The sequence below is a fragment of the Rhinolophus sinicus genome, chromosome 17 (assembly GCF_057876585.1).
Source record: "Rhinolophus sinicus isolate RSI-liver-muscle chromosome 17, RSI-T2T, whole genome shotgun sequence".
In the NCBI taxonomy this organism is placed as follows: Eukaryota; Metazoa; Chordata; class Mammalia; order Chiroptera; family Rhinolophidae; genus Rhinolophus; species Rhinolophus sinicus.
In genome coordinates, this window is record NC_142517.1 from 47,103,132 (window position 1) to 47,121,308 (window position 18,177).

Sequence of the window (18,177 nt, forward strand, 5' to 3'; positions counted from 1 at the left end):
GTATACTATAGTGAATCTCCTATGGCATACAACATACCCCAAACTTATCTGGCCATAGCGCCTTTTCTTGGGGTGGAACACCTACTAATATTGTTTGAGACACTGTCTGGGGAACACTGTAGGAGGCGTGTGTAGGTGGAGCTCAGCTGTCAGCCCGTCCTTGAAGTAAGCATCATTCTCCTCCGCAAATGACAGATTTGAAACACAGGTCATTTGTCCTTGTGTTTCACTTTCCTTTGTCCTCCAACACACCAGCACACAAGCCTGTTCAGACACGTCAGATCCCACTGAATGGTTGAAGTAACTAAAAATATTAAAACAGGGGGGTGAAGTGGGCAAGAGAGTGGGTTGATGGACATAAAATTTCGTGTGACTTTTCTCACATCCAAGGGTCAACCATCCAATAAAACACTGTATGGTAGGAGGAGGGTCCTCAGTCACAGCATCCTAGCTCCTAAGGTTGCTCCTCCAAACCTACATCTCTACTGGAGCATCTCTGCAGTGAGAACCTCCCCCTATCCGCAGCAAATCCTACTTACCTTCTAGAGAGGATCTCACCTCAAGTATCTTCCCTCTTTACCCCAAAATACCTTTCCCTGAACCCAAGGTTTTCAGTCTAGAGAAGAACATTCCCAGGACTCCAGGAAACAGACTGGGCAGCATTTGACACATGAGGCCCTAAAAAACAGTGTGGGGTTGGGGTAGGGGTGGGAGTGCAGATGTATTAATAGCTTTAAGGCTCAAAGATCACAAAGCAGTCCAGAGTGGTCCTAAGCATCCTAAATAGGCACCTTTTGGTATCGCACCTCCATCATACAACTGTTTAGTAGATAGCTGTTGAAACAGGAACACACACACACAAACTTCCCAACATTAATACTCCGAGGCAGTATAACTAGTAAAGGGAAAATATGTTTTCCTAAATTCTTTCACATCTTGCAGTAACAACCATCTCATAATGGAACTGGTAGTTGACATTTTTATGAAGGCCACTTCTTTAGTTAGTTTCTTTGCACCCCCGCCTGATTTAAATTGTACTCCCTGAGATCTGCGAAGAGCAATAAACCATCCCATTGTTGAGCCATATATCTTTTGATAATTACCAAACGACTCAGTTTATAAGGGGCCCCATCAAATTTTTCTTACAGTGGGAGAGTTTGATGCTGCTAAGAAAACATAGCCTTGGTTCTTCATATTCTTAGAAAAACATCTGGAAAAAGGAGTTGCAATGAAAACTTCTTCAACTCTTAAATGCATTAAATACAACTAAATTCACACATGTAATTTTCATGCATCATTGAATCTTCTCGTAAGAGATCGTTAAAACTCTGGAACTTCCTAAAAGGTGGCAATGGGTTCCATGTGCCATTTTCATATTTATAAATGTCTAAAAGAAATCATATACTTGGTTACCATAAAGGAGTCTATGATATCTGCAACATATTTCTTTGGTTTAGGTGGGAATTATAGCAATTCAGTGTTGAATATGCATTGTTTCACATTCATTACAATGGTAAACTGGTAGCTACAACTGTCTTTGCTTATTAAAATGAAAAAACTCACAATTATTTAATAAAATTTCATGGGGGGAAAAATCTTTCAAAATTTGCAGATCATGGCACAGGTGGGTGATGGGACTTTTGCTACTAACAATGTTGGAAACCACCTCTTCTGTGGTTTCACTGGAGTCCTCTGTCCCCTGAACAATGCATTAAATAAAACAGCTGCTTTCTGGCTTAGTAGTCACATAAGCAGGCGGTCTTCTGTGACAAATTTTTGTTTTGTTTTCTGTATTGGTGTTTACAGTTATAAACATGTCTTTCCTTGTATCTACAAGGGTGTAATTATTAGGTGTTCCAATTAAAGCCATCTAAGGACTCATCTATTGTTGCATGATTTGGAAAACATGCTATCTCTTTTGATGACTATGATATTACTAATTGGCTAACTATCATCATTGGAAAAATATGTGTCCAAGTACTTTTAAAAACACCTTCTAAAAACAAAGTAATTTGAAGTCTTAAAATGCATACGTTATTTACAGAGAAGAAGCATTTTTCTATGTAATTGTTCAGCTCCAAGCAATGGCAAAAATAAGCATAGGACCCCACAGGAACTGTGTCACCTTGTCGACTTCTGATGTTTTTGTGACATTCCCTCCAAGCTCAGCACCAGGTATGTGTCTGTCAGCAATGGTCAGCTAAAGGATTAGCTGACACAGCTCTTCACTCTATGGGTCACTGGCAGAACAGACAAGTTCAAATATACAAGATGTTGGCTCTAGCTCTTCCTGAATGCCTTTCCTACTTCATTAAGCTTTGAGCATAGCTGATTGTGTCAGAAAATAATGCACATTGGCACTCAAAAATATAAACCCACTGCTTAAATGCAATGGATCTGTGTAGGAATAATCTAACAGACTGATTCTCAAGAAAGAGTTGTGTAAGGCTTAGATAAGAAAAGATTTCAACTATGTTTCATTTTGAACTGTGTTTTATCCACACGACCATACAATTATGACACAGCGGTAGACACAAATGGGGTCACAATATCTGTTCCCCTTCCCTAAATCATACCCATGTATGCAGACAATATCAACAACAATTCATCAAAATAAATTATGACCAATAAAATATGTTTGGCATTTTCTCAGCACATCTTATAAGACAAGTGTTTGATGTAGTACCATGGCATTGTATTACTCTGGAAATGATTGAGGAAGCCCAACAAATAGAAAAAAAGATAAAAGAAGCGTGACTTATATAAAATGAGACAATCCAAAGGCTAATGTTAAACTAAAACTCTTATTAAATGTCATCGGCAGTCTTCCTTCCATAGACAGACTATTAAATATGAGACTACCCCTGAATTCTGGGAGACAGGAGGCCCTGTCTCCCTCGTGCATCACTTCATCCCGAGATCCTGGAACTTGTTGGTACTCATACATACTTGTTGACAAATAAGTGGAGTTTGAAAGAATCTTAGAGAATCTCTAACTTCATTTCACAGAGAAAGAAACTGAAACTCAGAAGGGCAAAGTGATTTGCCAAAGTCCTAAGTACCTGGCAATCGAACCACAGATACGGTTGTAGTGCTTCTACAACATCTTGCTAGTGTTTCTTGGAGGAGGGCCTCATGCTCCATCCTCCAAAGAAGGTTTTCATCCTTTTATTCCAGGATTCTACTTCCCCTGGAAGCTACAGAGTTAAAAGTGGCCACCCCTAATCTGAGATACAATTTAATCTTAGTCCACATTCCAGTGGCACCGGAATAGTTTCCTTTGCACTCAGAACTGCCCCAATTTATGCTCCTCTTGCAGTGATAATATTTGCTGATGAAAGCAGAGGGATGGGCTCAAGATGATCCTGCCAATCCAAAAAAAAAGGAAATCAGTGTGAAGATGAAGGAATTTTAAAAGCCATTTTCGTAAAATAGAAAGTATAATTGAAAGCCAAGGATATATTTAGACAAAAAAATATCTTATCCCAATGCCTAGTTTCCATAGTGTTGAAATGTAAGCTAAAGTCCTTATATAAATAAAGGGAGTCATTTCCTTTCTCATTTTGAATGTGCTTGAGTGGTAATGACAGAAGATTCTGTCATCAGAAAAAAAAGAATATTACCATTTGTACAGGGTTTTGTAGTGGAAGGATACCACTTTATAAACACAAAATTGAATGTGAGAGATATAAACCAATGTATAAATTCTATAGCCTGTAAGAAGGGATTTAACAACCAGCTATTGACTTATAGCCAAAATAGGTATGTCCACAAACCTGTGGGGCTGGATTCAGCCTTTTAGGACAATGCCAGTCAGACCCAAAGGGAGAACATTCCCTCCCATCAGTAGGAAGTGCCCAGCTGCATGCCGCTCTAGATGAGTGCCATTCAGACCAGGTCAAACACACATCCTGAGCTCCAGGCCCTTACAATCAAAGACAACTCTTTACACAACTGAACCAAGTAGCATAGGAACAGTTAGATACACATAAACCAAAGAAATCACCACATAGGTCGTAGTATATCCCCATTAATCCCACTTACACAGGGTAGATATGTTTCACAGAGAAGTGATGGAAAGGGGAGAGAAATCGTGGCATTTACTTATGCAAACAGCTTGAAGCCTGAAAGAGTTGGGACCTATTGCAAGAGTATTCAGGATGACATCATGACAGTTACTGGGCATTCCAGAAGACCCTGACTGCAGGGTATCTGATGTGCACATGAGGTGAGGATAGTGTAAACAGGAAACAACAGCCTAGAAGACCTCTCAGGAGTGAGACGGAGATGATTTGACAGGTTACTAAATAAATTTGCTTGGGAAGCCTGAGGGTGTGCGGCTACGGGGAAGCAGGGAAGACGGGAGAAAGCAGAATAGGCCATACATGGAAAGGACTGCTACGGCCCAGGTAAAGCGTTTGGTCCTGACCCTGCAGAGAACAACCACTGGACTCCTAGTTTACCTGCAGATACATTTGAGAATTCAGGAACAATATTCACTTTGATAAGCCTGGTTCCCTACCCAGGCTATAAGCACTTTGGAGGTAAGAACAATTATCTCCTGTTTCATTTTCATTTACACATATTGGGGGGTGGGGGGGGAAGCAAAATAGGAAACTCAGACACGTGGCCAGACCTGGGAACGTAGGAAAATCAAACCACCAGGCTCAGGAAGTGACAAGGTCTGAACTGAAAGGCCACTCCAGATCCAAGGAAGCTCTAACAGTCCAGTTATTGTCACCCACAGGTGTCCCTAGTCCCTTAATCTAGTGTTCAGTTGCAGAGTTGTAATCAAATACATCCCTAAAGAAATTTCTACTTTCTGGAATGATGTTTGCAAAACACCCTCTACAAGACACTTACCATCCCAGAAATGGCTGGGGCTCTTGTCTACGTGGCTCTATAAATGCCTGTTCTGGCCCAGAGGGCTCTCGGTGCTCTCCCCCAGGTGTGCTCTGCCATGCTATCACAGGGGAGGGTATCACATGTGCCTCCCTCCCCACCTCTCAGCCCCCACCTCCCATAGCACTGTGGCCATAGAGTCCTAGGTATGCCCTCCGCATCGCCTACAGGCCCACCACCAACAGATTCAATGGTCTTGTTAGAGCTCATCAGTCTATAAATACATAGTGTTAGCTCTTTTTCCTTAAGTGTGATAATATGCACATACGAAAAAAATTTTGATGAAAAAAACTTCAATGGCTGAATTATCTTCTTTCCCCTTAGTTTACTGTTAGTAAAAAAAATGTGCTTCCATTAAAAGCTATCTGGATAGCTAAAGGCTAATCTATTTTAAACAAAGGAAGTGAGCTTAGAAACTAGTAAACAGGACGAAAGTGGGTATTTTAAATAAATTCAGAACTAAAGCAAGTGTATGATATTTAAAATTCTAGATGTCAAACTCCATTTTTCCAACCCTAAATTAATTTTTTTCTAGGACCAAAGTTTAAAAAGAGAAGGCTTTACTGTACATCTGTACTTCACGGGGGCCTTGTTATATCACAACACTCTTGTGTATTGCTGTATACTTAGCAAATGCCCAGTGAGCAGAAGGAGAAATAACAGAATTTTTTCTGTGATTAAACAGAATCAGTAGAAGCACAGATAAAAGAATTTGACTCTATATTAAATTTTAAAACATGATCATTGTTTCTGTGCAGGAGGGTTGGATGTGAATAATTTGGTACAAGTCCACATTTTACTTAGATAATTTGCCCACAATCCTTGCCTTGACCCTCCCATTTGACTTAATAGGTATACCAACTTTCAATTTCCGGAACAGCAGATTAACACAAAGATTAGCCTAAATACTAGGGTAATGTTCAAAGTAAATTAAAATACCAAATTACAAAATACAGCACTACCCACTGACGAGTTTATTCCCTTTTTAAGTCTTGATTGTACCATTCTTGATTTCCTAATTAACCAGTTGTCACTAGCAAGAGAATGTTCCTGTCTCCTTAATTGAATTGAACATTTAACATCTCTTGGATTACAGCAGTGACTTTCAAACTTCACTGATCATCAGAATCAGCCAGTAGATTTCTTAAAACACAGATCGCTGGGCCCCACCCCCAGTATTTCTGATTCAGTAGGTCTGGGGTAGGACTGGAGAAATTGCATTTCCAACAAGTTCCCAGTTAATGCTGATGCTGCTGGTCCAGGGATGAAATTTTCAGAACCACCAGATTAGAGGATGTTATTATTGACCACTAGCTTTCACAGACAGAAGAAACTTCACTACCCAGAACTACCAGGATCTATGGTTTTCCAATGAGTATTTCAATAATGTTATTGTCATCTTCAGCAACAGGCTGGTAGGCCAGAGGCAAGCAACTGCTGAATCTGCTGAGGGGTTAGGAAGTGGGGATTGGTCAGTTCCATGGGGTAGAGAAAGGAATCTAAGATAAACTAACAAAATCAAGTCAACCATAACTTAAGTTTCCCCAACTCTGAACGCCATTAGAAGATATGCCAGCTAAAGACCAAATCTGAATAATACCTTACTTTGAATACCTGACTTGCCTGGTTGAGTGAGGGAGTCCAGGGAGTTGTGGGGCGGTAAGGAATGGGAATCAAGTCAGGGAGACGGCTCGTCCAGAACAGAGTAGAAATAGTGTGAACACTAAACCCAGGCCAGATTGTTCCAAGAATTTCACTAGACTGAATAAAGAAAAGTGTCTTCCACAGGTATTGTAGGTGTTTATGATGTAACACTGGAAAAAAATTGAAAATTCTGAATATCCAGAAGTACCTGTAATATATCACCTGGGGAACTTTTCAAATATACCAATGTCCAGTCACCACTGTAGACCTTAAATAGAATCCCTAGTGATGAAACCTGAATATTAATATTTTTTTAAAATCTTCTAGATGATTCTGATTGCTAGAGGATTGAAAATCACTGGTTTAGAATAACAACATTGCATGTTCATGGTAGTAAATAAGGAACCAAAGACGAAAAGTAGAACCAAAAGATAAAAACAAACCCAAATCAATAATTAAAAAAATAAAAACTTCAGTAAACTAAACAATTTAAAGACAAAGAAAGGTACTGGCATACTGGACAAAAATACAAAGAGCCAAACATATGCTGTTTACAAGAGACACATTAGAAACAAAGTAGAAATCTATTATTCCTGAAAAACAGAAATCTGGAGTTGCTACATTATCAGCCAAACCCGAACTTGAAAGCATAATTAGAGATCAGAGGGTTCCTACATGATGATAAAATGCTCAACTGCTCAGAGTAATACAACAATTTTAAGCTTATATGCACCCAAAATAGCCTCAAAAAATATAAAGCAAATATTGATAGAACTACATGGAGAAATTAACAAATCCATGCTATATTCAGAAGTAATTGCCTATTCAAGAGATTCTATTAAAAAAAAAACTATCTTATGCAAGTGGTCATTATAATCAGTTGCTCTGGACCAGATAAACTTACACATAGTCAGAAAAGTGGCATACATTTTTTTCCGTATGGATACAGAGTGCCAAACATATCCAAAATTGGGATGAAAATTTAAAATCTGAATAATCTACTCAATCTTGGATACAGATATCTTAGATGAAAGGTAATTTTCAACAGCAGTTTGGATTACTAACCACAGCATCCTAAGTATACTCCCCGTATCTTTTATTCTTGACCTATCATGCAAGGCTGCAAAGAGCACCCTGTTTTCTTTTATAACTCTTTTTATAATCTTGCTCATAATTTATAATAGTATTCATAATACTCTTTATTGTTGTATGTTGATTTCTGTGCTCATTCCTTCACTGTCTCTCTCTCCCATAAACTATAAGCCATGAGGACCAGGACCAAGTCTATTTTTCTCAACAGCACATACCCTAGCAATTAACAGAGTATCTGACAGGCATCTAATAAATGGTTCTTAAAGAATATAATCAGAGCAAGAGAGAGACTAAGAGGCTCAATGCCTGCTAGCTAACTAAAAGTTTACACTGCACCAGAAAACAATCAACTCAAGTTTTGTTTCAAAACATGAAGCAAAATAACCACAATCAATTCAATGGACAAAGAAAAAAACATTTCCCATTTTTTATTCTCTGCCAGATTAAAATACACCTTTGAAGCACATTAGAATGAAAATACTGAGATACCTTCAACTGCCATAGCAGAAGAAAGCCCGGGAGAGGATAGTGATACTGTATTTTAGCAAAGCTATGATCCACTCTTTCAAAAAGGATCAGGTCTTAGTGAGTAGACAAATCTATTTATAAGCTTTGTCGTGGCAACCAAACATAGTGACAACACAACAACAATTTGGTAAGGTGATTATATATTCTAAGATACTACTGAGAAAATTTTTAATTTTTATTCTTTCTTTCTTCTGGAGGAAGTATATACTTTTTATAAAAATATAGGGGGGACTATGAGACAAAAGAAAAGTCAAGACAACTTGGACAAGATGGGGTCAACTGAGTTACACGAAGGCAGAGTAAACTGAATTTTACACCAGCTCACATGGGAAGCTTTGGAACAGATGAATCAGTTTCATACACTATTCTTGTTTGGCAAAAGTCTTCCTAACTGTATACTTTATATAGAAAAAGACAGTTATTCTTCCATTCACAAAGAAAAAGGATATATGCTAATGTTCCTTAAGTAATGATTATGCATTAAAAAGGGCTAAAAGATAGGATTAGCATAAAATACAAAGGGGATAAAATTTCAAGTATTTTTTTCAATTTTTCTGCTGGGAACTATTTACAGAAACAACATTTTAGTGTGGGTAACATAAAATAGTGCCTTGGACATCTCTATATTGTTCTTATAATTTGGGCTAATATACTATAAGATACAAAATGTCAATAATGGAAACAAAATTTATTGACTACACGAACTCTTTACTTTTTGAAACAACTTCTAACCTCATTTTCACTTTCATTTATGTATGTTTATTTGTTCAGTTTACGTTCAAAACTGACCTTGTCAACTTCCATTTAAGTTCTTACTTGGAATTTCTCTGTCATGGTTCATTCAAGTATAGAAACACATGGAGCATTTTTTATTTGTCCTTGTTGTGTGTTGATGTGTGTGTGTTGAATGTGTGTGTGTGTGTGTATAATAAATCCTATTAATACTGCTTAAAAATGCTTAAATCTAAAATCTATTGATACCATTTACTCAGTAACTCCTTTCTGCTAAAGAAAAGTCAAAATTAAATGACATCAAGTTGAACCAAGACATTTATAGCAGCATGATATATAACAGTATAAATTCATGCATGATCTCTGGCACATATGTCCACTAATGGCAAATGAATAAATTGATTGCTTATGAAAGGAAGTGCTTTCATTTTTGCAAAGATATTTAATATGTGAAAATACTGATTAAACATATTGATTGATATACTGACAAAGACTGAAAAATATATAGTAAAATATTAAGTTTTTATATTTCTATATTTACAAATTTTCTACTATGAAATGTTTTGTTTGTTTGTTTTTTTAATAAAGGGGAAGAGCAAGTTATTGAGAAGGAAGAGAATGAGAAAGAGAGGGAGGGAAAGAGGAAAGAGAGGAAGCGGGGAGAATTTCTTAGAGTTATTCCTTCCTGTCTATGCTCATTTGACCCCCACTGAAGTTCAGTACCTGGTCATGGCACCTCTGCATTGCTGTATGGCTCCAGCATCTCTTCCTCCCATCCCTCCACCTGCTGCTGCCAGATGGCTCTTCCTCTGATCAACACCTCCACTGTGTCCGGACTTCCCTGCAGAGAATGAAATGAAATTCACACTCTCAGATTCTGTTAGTGGAAATATATATTGGCACAAGCTTACAGTAAAGTAATTTAACAAAATATTATCAATAACTTTAAACATATTCATATATTTTGGACCAAGACGTGTCCTTTCTAGTAATTCCTCCTATGGAAAAAAATCAGATTATTTTTTAAATCATCCTCATGGTAGTGTCTTACATTAGAAGAGAAAAAAATACAGCAACCGAAAAGTCCAACAATAATAGACTTAATAACTTACAAGAAGATCACAAAATGTGGTATTATGTGGCCATCAGAAATCATGCTTCCAAAAAATAAACAATGGCATGCAAAAATGCTGATAACGTATGGTTAAATATAATGCTAGAAGCAAGTTACAAAAACGTATATATGTTTTAAATAGAAAAGTAGATATTTGCCTAGGGAAAAAAGCTACAAGGAAGTATAGCAAAGTAGTTATCTCTGGGTGGTAGAATCATGGGATATTATTCTTCTCTCCTTTGTTTATGTCTGTTTTCCAATTTGATGAAGTATAATAGATCTACTTAATCAAGCTTGTCTTTCATGACCCACATCTTCAGGTCTCCTCTTGTCCCTCCATGATCTTTCCCTTCTCCACACCTTTGCTTACTTACACTGATCCTCATACCTGGAATTCTCATCATTTTGTTTTCCAAGAGCAAGTTTGAATCGCTCCCTCTCTATAAAGGTTTCCCTGGATATAATGATCTTTAGCCATCACTTCTTCTCTCTGGACCTCCGTCATTCCTCAGTAGGTGGCATTATATGCCACTTACCAAGGGCATGGATTATCTCCTTTAATCCTCAAACCTCCCTGGGAGACTTACATTATTATATCCATTTCGTTGGTGAGGATACTGTGTGATCCAGAGCGATTAGGTAACTTGTACAAGAACACTGTTTCATTACTCTTTAATTATTTCATGTCTTTACATGCTTTGTCTCTCCACCAAGATTATATGCACTTCGTGTTCAAGGATCTTATTTTACGCAACAGTACCTGACTTATCTGGTACCCAGGAATTACTTTTTGCCATAATTGTATTTTCCAAACAATTGTTTGCTTTAATTATCAAACAGTATTTGTGTTAACCATGTTTAGTCATTTTAACAATTTCCTGCCTTCTTAAATTGAGTATTTTGAGCATAATTAACTTTTTTCTAATATGTATTATCAGTATGAATATCACTTACGACCCAATGCTGTAACATAGTGATGCTATCAGAAAATATTGGGAAATAGAATTTGCCCTTAAACCAAGTGTCAGCCATAGAATCCTAGTATGTGTTACATTAAGTGTTACCAGTGAGATACATGTATCTAGTAATTCCTTTTCTCTTTTTCCCCCTATTAAAATGGACAAATGAGCTCATTTTAACAAGTATCATGTCTATGCATTTCCAGTTGTATCTGTCTGTTGATAACGGGAACTTAGCACTGAAACACAACAGCTGGGCTGACTGTAATTGAAACTAATGAAAAGTGAGCAATTTAAAGAATGGGTCAGATAACAAAAATCTGTTCTATTTCAAGAATCCATATGTGGTATTTACATTTCAAATCTCCAGTTAAACTCTCAGGTAGGTATAGGTAAGTAGGTAGGTAGACAGACAGACAGATAGGCAGACAATGCATTATATATTATATACACTCAGACACACACACACAGTGCAAAGTTTACTGCTTACTGAAAGTCTATTCACTCATTTGCTGAAAGATTAGATTCAGAGTTTTCCAAACTTGCCTTATGATTATAATTACATGAGGTCCCTCTGAAATACTCACTTTAACATTTTGAACTATTCATATTCCAGGTCTTTCCTCAAGAAATCCTGATTCCATTGATCTGAGTTGAAGCCTAAGAATCTATCCTTTTTTAACAAGCATTCTAGGTGATTCCAAGGTCTCTCTCAAGAAGTTAATGAATTTATGTTTGCGGGTAGTCTAGTCTCTGAGTCCCTGAATATCAGCATCCTTTTTTTTTTTTTTCCATGAAGGAGAATTATCTTGGCTACACATAGGACCTTCTCCCTTCATTGGACAAATGGTGAATGATCATAAGGGCCAGTTCTAGGAGGTAACAGGAAACACACAAATCCTTTGTCCTCACGGCACTCATCTTCTGGTGGGAGAAAAGATACAATAAACAAATACACAGGAAAGCAGATAGCAATAAGTGCTCCATAGGAAGTAAAACACAGAAAGGAGATAGAGAATGACCAGGGAGGGGGAATTGCTATTTTATTAAAATACAGGGAGTTAGAAAAGGCTTCCTTGGTAAGACAAGAATTAAACAAAGACCTGAAGGCAGGGAGGACGCCACATGGGAGTCCGGCAAGTGACTCTCCAGCAAGGCCAAGAGCAAGAAGGCCACTGTGGTTGGTGAGCTGTGAGCAAGGGGAGAGGAGTCGCAAATGAGAGAAGGAAGGGGAGAGCCGCTGAGATGAGAACCACTACGGGGGTTTAAGCACAGAAGTGATGCCATCTGACCAGTCTTTGAAAAGGTTCCTTCTGGCTGTTGTGTGGAGAACAGACTCATGAGTCGGCTATTGCAGTAATCCAGGGGCAAGATCTGGGTGGCCTGCACCAGTGTTTGGGGCAAAGGTTCACAGGTTTGTTTCTTTTTCCTCTCGTATGAATTAGATGACAATAATCTTATCTCAATCTTCTATAGATGCCATATTCCACATTTCAAAGAAAAGAACAAGGCCTGTCTGACTCTTTTTACATTTTTACATAACTCCTTTGTTTGGAAGCTTGTAAGACTTTTCTGTTTATCCTCGAACTAAGATTTTTTTTTAATGAAGCAGCTAAAGATGTATTAAGTGGGGTAACCAAAGGACAGAGACGGGTTGTCACAGATCAGAAAAACACAAAGCTGGGAAAAAGAAAACTATTGGAAGCCCTGGGCCTGAAACACAGGCAAATGGATAGGGGCAGAAAGTCAGCTTTCAAAATCTTTCCTTGGGCCTTCCTTACTTGGCTGCAGGGGGGCTGCCCTTCCCCCACCAGCCTCAGCTCAAACCAATTAACCTCAGATCACAGCCTCCAAGCTGGACTAACATCCTACACATCACATGCTTTTACTCTCTCTTTCCTTTGCCAAGAAAAAGATGTGGTAAGATTTAGATTTGGAGATAATTTCATTGGCTACATATGTTGCCAACATTTAATTTCTATATATCTACTTCCATTTCTATTAATAAGCATCTGTTCTAGATACTTACTTAGTACTTAGATAGATCTAAGTATCTATTCACACATATCTGTGGCCCTGAAAGAACTTGGATATATTTATTCAAATATATAAGTAGAAATGCTGCTTTATTTAGATGCATCTCTTGATTTTTTAAATTTCATATTTGGCTAAAAGCTGAGTTCGTGTCTATAAAAAGTTAGTCTCATTTTGGATGTAGACAAGGAAGAGCCTTGAAGAAATTATTTATGTCTTGTGCTATTTGGTTGGGGAGAGGCGGGGCTAAACAGGGAAGCCTGATTAAAGTGAGACAAAAGGCTCCTCCATCTACCATGGAGGGTGAGTGAATGCATAGCCTCCAGAACTACGTCAAGAAATGAGCAGCTAGTCTAATGGGAGATCACTGCATGAAAGTAAACGATAATATTTGATAGTGATCCACAGAAAGACAGAAGTGCAATGAAAACAAATAACTTCTTATTTTATTCTGCATGTCCTGCCCTCCTCTGTCTCCTCGACTACTGGGATCTGTCTTGCTTTCACTCTTTCAGTCACCCAGAATCAACATTTTCTCTCCCACCCATTCCATGAACATCTTCATCTGCTATTTCTGTGTCTGCAGGTGAAGAAACACTTCAATGCATATAATGTGCAGCATAGGAGGTACATAGGCATATGCAGTTGTGGATGAAGCTAAGTGCCCAAGGAACACCAGGAGGACACGAAGACCTAAAGAACCAGGTGGGTGAAATGCCCAGTCAGTGGACAGAAGATGAATAAAATCCAAAGTGCCACCTGGAGTACAGATGGGGACCAGGGACAAGAATGATCTTCCCAACTCAAACAGAAAATAGGAAGGCTGTCCAAAAATGGGGTGGGTGGGGGAGGGGAGGTGGGCAGGGAGAGTGAGCAATGCAGACAGAATCATGACCAATGAGCTTCTTTCCTACAGAATGGATCTAAAGCAGGTGCAGGCACAATAGGGGATTCCCATTGTCACGCAGGGTGGCCTGTGGGGTCTCTGCTCCCGCTCTCCACACAAAAACAGGATGTGTCTAGGCCAAAAAGGAACACCCACAGAGCCATAGGTAGGGGAGTCATACCACTATAGTCTCACTGGAGGCTGGATTCATACAACGTGCGACCTACTGTCCGCTTTTCTGCCAACCGACAGACTCTCTGACTTCCCTCTACTCTCCTCGACTCTCCTCGACTCCCCAAGGTAGCCGCAGCAGTTATATTAGTGGCCAATGACTCAATGGTTACAGCTGACGGCCAACTAGCCACAGCTGATGGCCATCTACTACCGGAGCCAGCATCCCTCCATGTGAGGCCGAGAGCCTGGAAACTGCTCTCTGGGGCTCTGTCCCCACACCCATTAAATGTTTATAATATGTCCAACCAGTTCTAGTGAGAAATCTCAAAGGATGCCACGATTTTCAACCTTAAAATACCCTTCTTCTTCACTGGTACATTTGTTTGTAAGAATAAAGGTACAATAAAATACTCATGGTGGAGAGTATTTGATAGTAAAACGGTATCCCAGGGGTATCTTCTGGTGCTGCATTGTCACCTTGTGTGGAACTTTCTCCCTCTCACTTCATTCTTCATTAGGTTGGAATTGGGATAAAAGAGCAGAATGGGTCATAAGGTCCCGTTCCAAGTAATTAGAGAGTTTTTTTCTTTTATCTAAATGTGCCTTGTTAAAGTATATCAGTGTCAGCCAGGTTAATTGGAACTTTAATACATAATTGATGTTAATTTATGGCCCTTTTTGTTCCAGGATGCTACTGCAGACCTTAAAGTCAGGATACAGTTTTCTTGTTATTAATTATATACAGAAAGCCAATATCCCCTTTGAGAAGAGACCCATGTCCTCTGTAGCTTATTAAAGATACAGTGTGTCAGCCATAGGTCACTTTTACTGAGTAAGTTCTCCCCAAATTCCATATTACTCTGTAATAACATAATACACTAATCACAGTAAGTGAAATTAAGAGTTTTGAGCTAAGGCTCAAGCATGCTGAACATTAAAATGTTTAACACACAATGTTAAAATATATTCTATTTCTATGGACTCACTGTATGCCACAGGCCACAGAATCCTCGTTTCATTTTGGAAATCAGTACACCATCCTGGAACCCAAAATATCTTCATAAATATAAAGGCAATACTGCCATAACTGAGGCTGCTATGAATACAGAGTGCCAAATGAAGCCTATGAACTTTGGATTTTCCTGCAGTTTTCACTGCAGTTCATTGTTTTGGAGACAGAGCAAGAGAAATGGTGTGTCCCAAATCCAATAAAAAGACCTGTGTTCTAAATGTTTTCCACTGTGAGAACCAATGCTGCCTTAAGAATTCAATAGACAAAAGTACAGAATCATGCAAAAACTGTAAGCCACCTAAGCCCATATGTTGCCCAAAGTGACTTAACCAAAATTGAGAGAAAGTCCAGCGTATGTACTGACTTGCTGAATAGCAGCTCTAGATATGCTGCCGGTTAAAAGATGCTAAATTTGCCAATTTCACCTAGTGACTATACCATTTGAAAGAGTGAAGGATGGATGACTTTATATAAATCTAATGCACTGGATTTTTCCTGGTATGTCACTCTTTCTTGTTCAACTTAACAGTGGCACCATGTGATCAGATATGACATAATGTGAGAAACAGCAGGGGTGTCCCACAATGGAACATGACACAACATGATGTGTCAAGTTTCTTTTGAACCTTTCTTGGGATCCAATATCAGCCGAAAGGAGGTCATTTTAATTATCAGATGATTAATTAATTAGACAGTTAATTGTCAGAGGTAGATGAATCCAAAGACAATGGGGTTCTGCACATGCATGTTTGTACACAGAGGGAAACGTGACTTTTTTAAATCTACCAACTAAACGAAAAGATACCGAGGTTTAAGGATATTCAAGGAACATGCAGGAATAGCTACTATGTATTACACCAGATGCTGTGTCAAGCACGCTCCGAAATAGAGAATCTTTCCTGCCCTCAAAAAGCTGATGTTCAAGTTAGAAACACAATGCCTTTCTAGAAACAATCTGGACATTTAGACATTGCTTGCTAAATAGGTATATAGTTTTTAAATCAACAACAAAGGAATAAGTTCTAAAGGAATGAGTAAAACAGTATGACCTACACTGCACCGTAGTGCTTTGCCACCATTGCTTTTTAGGGGAAACTACCACATTCCAGGAACAAGGTTGACTGGCATAGCAAAAGTTTTTTTAAAACATAGTAACGAAACCCCAGCGTCAAACACTCTTATGAGTTAGGTATAAACCTAAAAAAAATGAAGATCCAACGTAAAATTTTAAAAGCATCAGTGTTTTGAAGTTATTGTCTACTTTTTTATTTTTTGGCTAAAAACGAGATTCAGGATATGCCAAATACTCAGTTTCACGTTTTTATCTAATGAAGAGTATTTTACCTGTGGGACACCTAAGTCCCCATTTCTCTTGCTTCCAGGAAAAGCTGGAGACTCAGAACCCTAATGTAAGGGACTGTTAATATTGTAAGTCCCTTTACACATATTTAGAAGGATTTTGTGTTTGTTTAAACAATCTGTGGCAATTAATGCATTATACAGACTCATTGACAAATACATTTCTTATCTATTTGCATTAGATTCTGTCCTAAGCATTATACAAAACAAAAAAGCATGTAGTAATGATCTGCAATCTAATACGTAAAGTGCTTGTCATCATTCTAAATTAATGAAGAGGTTTTTGTTTGATTTTTATCCCCAACATTTGTAACTAACTCTGTTGACCTTTCTGGGTCTCAGTCTCTTCATCTGCAAAATGAAGATGTATTATACCCACTCAGAGCCCAATGACTGCCAAGAACTTCTCTAAATCATGTGTGCTGTTTTTTAACCATTCTGTTAAAAATAAAAGATAACCACAATGTTAGAAGGGGGGTTTAGATAAGAGCTATAGTGTGCCCAGTTATGTGAGCCAAGATGGTAACGGCTCCCAGGCCTTCATTTCGATGTAGCTAAAACAATTGTAATTTACTGCCTTTTTAGGATGCTTTTCAAAGCAGTGTTATGATTGCTCCTCCCCTTTCCCTCACATTCATCCAAATCCATCACCAAGTCGGCACGTCCTAGCTCTGAACATACCTGGACTGATGCATTCTCTCCATGTCTAGCACCCCCGCCCTACCCACGTCCTCAGCATTTCTGGCTGCAAATGACTGCAACGGTGTCTTCTCCTGGGCGTTGCCTCACCCAGCCCACCCCCCACACGGCCACAAGCATGATGTGCTTTCAACACAGCTCAGTGGGTCTACGTCAGCCCCTTTATTTTTAATTGATCATCTTACTTCTTATTTCACTGAGAAAAATAGAAGCAAATTAAACAGAATTTCCACAAAGCTCCGCCACCACATCTACTCACATACCTGCATCCACACCCTCCCATTCTGCCTTTCTTCCTGTTACTCCAGGTGAATGGTTTCCGTTCCTATCTAAAAGCGACCCTTCCACTTACTTGTCTTCTAGATCCCATTCCTTCTTCCCTACCTTATGGCATTGCTCCCATGATTCTCTTCTCTCCGGCATCACCAGTGTCTCCTTTTCTACTGAATCATCCGGTCAACAATCGTACACCATACAGTTGACTCCTGAGCGCTGGGGTTCCGGGCCCCACCTCCACGCAGGCGCACAATCGAACATCGGGGTATAACTCTTGATTTCGTCAATCGGCAACTGCGCATCCGCAGATTGAACCAACTGCAGGTGAAAACAGTATTTTCAATCCCCAGGCAGGGAATCCACAGCTGAGAAAGCAAAACTACTGTTCTCAATCCAGGGTTGGTTGAATTCACGGCTGCGAAACTCACAGATTTGAAGGGTCAGCTGTATTTATTGAAAAAACATCTGCCTGTGAGTGGACCAGCACAGCTCAAACCTGTGTTGTTCAAGGGTCAACTGTAATTTATCACATCATAAAAAGAAAATTCTCCCTAACCCTCACCTACTCACCTCCCTAAACCTCTACATTGAACTTGATTCATGCATTCAGCTCCCCATATATCACCTCCATGTGGATGTCTAAGCGGCATCTCAAAGATGACATGTCCCGGATAGTGGATGGGGGGAGGAGGGTTCACACAGTGTGAGGGATATAAATGATAAATGTGTAAGTATTGCTTTGTCTTGTGCACCTGAAACTAATAAA

At 38.9% G+C, this 18,177-nt stretch overlaps 1 long non-coding RNA gene across 1 annotated transcript in view; it reads right to left on the reverse strand.

The window, feature by feature from the left end:
* Window positions 1–17,723, reverse strand: part of LOC109450251 (uncharacterized) — a 122,093-nt gene extending 104,370 nt beyond the window's left edge. The window contains exons 1-2 of the long non-coding RNA XR_016019889.1: window positions 17,520–17,723; window positions 9,622–9,739 (exon numbers count right to left, since the gene is read on the reverse strand). This is a non-coding gene — a long non-coding RNA (uncharacterized LOC109450251). The remainder of the gene's footprint in view (window positions 1–9,621; window positions 9,740–17,519) is intronic.
* Window positions 17,724–18,177: the final 454 nt, after the last annotated feature.